The sequence below is a fragment of the Chiloscyllium punctatum genome, chromosome 50 (genome assembly GCF_047496795.1).
Source record: "Chiloscyllium punctatum isolate Juve2018m chromosome 50, sChiPun1.3, whole genome shotgun sequence".
Classification (NCBI taxonomy): domain Eukaryota; kingdom Metazoa; phylum Chordata; class Chondrichthyes; order Orectolobiformes; family Hemiscylliidae; genus Chiloscyllium; species Chiloscyllium punctatum.
In genome coordinates this window covers 21,124,809-21,129,738 of record NC_092788.1, presented here as the reverse complement: position 1 = coordinate 21,129,738, position 4,930 = coordinate 21,124,809, and positions in this window count along the sequence as shown.

Here is a 4,930-nt window from a genome sequence, read left to right as displayed (position 1 = left end):
TTTAACTATTCTGTCTATATATGAAGCAAATTAAAATGAATTATGTACTTGCATTCCTGGCCTCTGTGTTCCACAACACGATGCAATGCCCGATCATTAGTTGTATAAGCCCTACTAATATTTGATGTAGCAAAATGCAATACCTTCCATTTATCCCGATTGAAGTTCATGTGACATTTTTCAGCCCAAAGACGCAATGGATTAAGATCCTTCTGGAACCTTAGATCACCTTCTTTACAGTCTCCAATTCTGCTCCCCTTTGCAAGCTTATGAACCATGGCTTCGATGAGTTCTATTGTTTTCTCATACAGGTCAACGATTTTTAATTATTTGTCGTGGCCATCATTTAGCTGTTTGAAGATCAGGTAACAATTAGTTATGTCATTAACCATGAGGAAGAAAGCCATAGACTGCAGGGAGATTGGAAACAATTGGCAAGAAAATGTGCTGAAAGGAATTCAATCCAGTGAAGTGGGTGATAATGAATTTGGGGAGGATCAACGATAAAAGTGTGAATACCGAGTGGTTTAAAGTAATAAAAGAGAAATTGGAGTAGACATTCACGAATGTTTGAAGGTGATTGGACAAGGGATCAAGTGGTCTAGAGGGGTTGGAGATACTTTCTGTTCTTGACCGCAGCTGGGAATATAAGAGCAGAGAAACGATGCTGGAACTTTAGCAACGGCCTATTCAAGATCAATAGACAGGGGAATCAGATGGACGGAAGTGCGTACTGCAGGTGCTGGAAATCATAATCAAGATTAGAGTGGTGCTGAAGAAGCACAGCAGGACAGGCAGCATCCGAGTTGCAGAAAAAAATAACGTTTCAGGCAAACGCCCTTCATCAGGAAAAAAGGTGGGAGCCTCGTGGGTGGAGAGATAAACGGGAGGACTGGGTCTGGGAAGAATTTAGATGAGAGTGCAAGAGGTGGATAGAGATGGGGTGAAAGGTGATAGGTCGGAGAAGAGGGTGGAGCGGATAGGTGGAAAGGAAGATAGACAAGTGGGACAGGTCAGTAGGATGGTGGAAAGTTAGAAAGTTGGAACTCGGATAAGGTGAACGTGGAGAGATGAGGAAACTGGTGAAGACCACGTTGATGCCCTGGGGTTGAGGGTCCCGAGGTGGAAGATCTGGCGTCTGGTGGTGAGGGAATGGCGGTGGAGGAGACCCAGGAACTGGATGTCCTTGGAATAGTCGGGGGACGTGGTTATTGATGTTTTTGGTCATGGGGCGTTGGAGTTGAATGTTGCGGGATCCCTGGAAATGTTCTCTGAAGCGCTCTCGAAAATGTGTCTGTTGGCCCCAATGTAGAGGAGACCACATCGTGAGTAACAGATGCAATAAACGACATGTGTGGAAGTGCACACGGACATTTGATGGATGTGGAAGGCTCATTGGAGCCTTGGAAGGATGTGAGAGGGAAGATGTGGGTGCAGGTTTTGCAATTCCTGTGGTGGCAGGGGAAGGTGCCGTGAGGGGAGGGTGGGTTTTTGGAGGGCGTGGACTTGACTAGGTAGTCGTGGAGGAAACAGACTTTGTGAAAAGTGGATAGGGTTGGGGAGGGAAATATAAATTCCCCTGTCACTGCAGAAATTGCAAAACCTGCACCCATATCTACCTCCTCACCTCTGACCAAGGCTCTAATGGTGGCTGCCACATCCATCAAAGTTTCTCCTGCACTTCCACACATGCCATTTCTTGTTCCGGTCCTCCCGATGCGGTCTCCTCTCAGTTGGAGAGAGGAGATGTGTCCTCACACAACACTTCAGAGGATATCTCCAGGATAACCGTAAGAATCAACCCCAGTGCCCCATGGCCAAACATTTCAACTCCCCCTCCCACTCGCCCGAGGACATGCAGGTCCTGGGCCTCCTGTATCGCCACTGCCTCACGACCCGATGACTGGAGGAAGAAAGCCTTATCATCCGCCTCGGGACTCTTCCACCCCATGGCATCAATTTTGACTTCACCCGTTGCCTCATTTCCCCTCCCCTACCTTCCCCCAGTTCCCACCTTCCAGCTCAACACCATCCGCCTGACCTGTCCCACCTGTGCATCTTGATTCCCACCTGTCCACTCCACCTACTTCTCTGACATATCATGTTCACCCCACGCCTGTATCGACTTACAGCACTCTCAGCTACCTTCTCCCCAGCCCCACCCCCTTCCCATTTGTCTCTCCATCACATGTGCTCCCGGTCTTATTCCTGATGAAGGGCTTTTGCCTGAAACGTCCATTTTTCCTGCACCTCAGATGCTGCCGGACCTGCTGTACTTCTCCAACACAACTCTAATCACGAGGGGAGTCAGTTGATTGAGAAGATTTTCAGATATTTTCTATTGTTGACCACAGACTGTGGATGATAGCAGAACTTTAGCAATCACCAGTTTAGGGAACAGCTAAAGGACTGAGCACAAGTCTGGTCACGGCATAAATCAACATTTTTCTTAAAATTGTAAGATAAAAGATGGAAGGCTGAAGTATGCAACTTTGCCCATCAAGACCGTTTCACCAATGAGTTTCTCAGTGATACGATTCAAAGTCAGGGTGCTCTGGGCCTTGGAGGGGAACTTGAAAATGGTGGCGTTTCGTTGCATCTTCCAACCTTGTTATATAGTCAGTATAGCTGTTGAGCTTTGAAGGTTGTCAAAATGCCCGAATGACTGACTCCAGTGCATCTTATAGTGGTGCAATCTGCTGCAATTGTGCCTTAGCGGTGAAGGGAAGGAATATTGCAGGTGTTGAAGAGGGTACACTCAAGTGACTGCATTGTCGTGGACGGTGCCCAGTTCCTTAAGTGTTATTGAAGTTATACCCATCTAGGTAAATGGAGAGAGTTACATTCCATGTCTCTTTTGTGCCTTGCAAACGATGTAGGATTCACACAACAATGAGTTGAGTTTATAATCAAAAAATGTCTCAAGAACATGTTATTGTTGTCAAAGTATTTATGTAGCCAGTTTCGATAAGCTTTTCCCCTGAAATAATAGCTCTGTGGACGATTACACGGGGTAATTTGTTTACAGTAAAGTTATTGAATGTCAATGAGATATGATTAAATTCTCGTTTGTCAGAGTGATCATTATTCTATTTCCTCCTTGTGTTGACCAATTTGATTCCATTCGCTGTCTGATTTCAAGTTCCAATTCCCATCTGTGCTTGAAATTTCAACCGTTTCTTCGCATAAATGTCTCCTCCTGCTGTAATAATATGTAAGGATGCTGCAGGGGACAGCAGAGATTAATGAACATGTTGTCAACACTGGAGAAAATGGAGCTTCGTGGAATGATTGGTTAGGCTGGGATTATTCTCCTTGAAACAAAGGAGCCGGAGGGGAGCTCTATAATCACATAATAACATTTATAAACGTTCAATATTCATGGGATCTTGACAGGGTCGTTACGGGCAGGTGGTTCACCCTCTGGTATGAGGAGAGCACCAGAGGACATGAACTCAGAATTAGATATTGCCTGTTTAATTCAAAAATGAGGAGTAATTTCTTTGCTCAGGGGCCAGTGAATCGGTGGAACTCCTTGCCGAAATTGTTATTGAGGCTGAGGTGTTGTGTATTTTCAAACTATGCCAGACAGATATTTAACCAGAAAGATGATGAAGCTTTGTCGTGGCAATGCTGGAGAATGGAGTTGAGGCTTATCAGATCAGCCATGAGTTCGTTGAATGGTGGAGCAGACTCGATGGGCTGAATGGCCGACTTCCAATCCTACATCATTTGGTCTAACGTCTTATTTTATTGATACCTTTAGAATTCTGAGGGGATGGGATGAAGTGATAGAAAAGGTTTCTCAAACTGATCAGACAGATCAGGAACGAAGCTCATAAGGTCATGAACAGGAAATGTGCTGTGGCCTGGATACAACAAATGACACTGGACACACCGCAGATGGGTATGTGCAGATGTTGTGATTGCTAAAGAAAATTGGTGGATATAATATTGTTGCCAACTTGGTGACCACGCTGGATGCTGGATCGTGGTATGATTCACACAGCAAAAATTTGTGAAAGAATGAAAGATTCGTTTCATTGGAAAAGTTTTCTGCGGTTCCAATTCAATTGACTGTTTAAAATACTGATCAGAACTTTGTGTGGAGTATTACATTAAAATTCACAATGCCACTGGATAAACTATTGCACCCGATCTCTCCTTTTTTGTTCCCCTTTCATTCGATGTAAATTCATAGAAAGTCAAGATGAAATGAAAGGAGGAAGGAAACGTTTGCACTCCTTTTCATTATCCCAATGTAACTTACAACAGAATCAAATTGCTTTACTTCGACTTTGATGAGATATCGATTTATCACAAATCTCCGTTGCAATGAAGGGCAAGAGCAAGATTCTCCACCCAAAGTATCCTAAAGATGCGAGGCACAAAGGAAAACAAGAGCTGCTTCTGATGGAAATAACAGCCAGAGAAGGATTCAACTCCACACATGAGCAATGGAAGAGCAACCCGTCGCCTGAACCCCTAGGAGACTTCAGCCCATTGCAAAGGGGCTCACATGTGACCCCGTCAAGATCACATTTGGTGCACCGAGGGGATAAGAAATTCCCTGAGCCGAATCGAATCCACACCATTATGTTTCTGCTTTCGACAGAATAATAATACCAGCAAAATACAAGCAATTGACCTCGTCCTTGGAAGGAATACCTTGTCCTTGATTTATTTCGAGTCGGAACTGTCTCAGAATAAACCAGCAAACATGAAATTCCCGTCACATTCACACGCACATTTAATCTTGACGCATAATTTCTTCAGATAGTTTCTCTCTCACGTGAAGAAGTATATACGGAGAGAGAAGTGAAGGTGATGTTTTAGCTCGATGGTCTTTCTCATATCGCTGAACCTGAACTGGGTAAAATTCCCGGAAATGCAGTTTTGTTCGTTTCATTTTATTAATTTTCCTGTAACT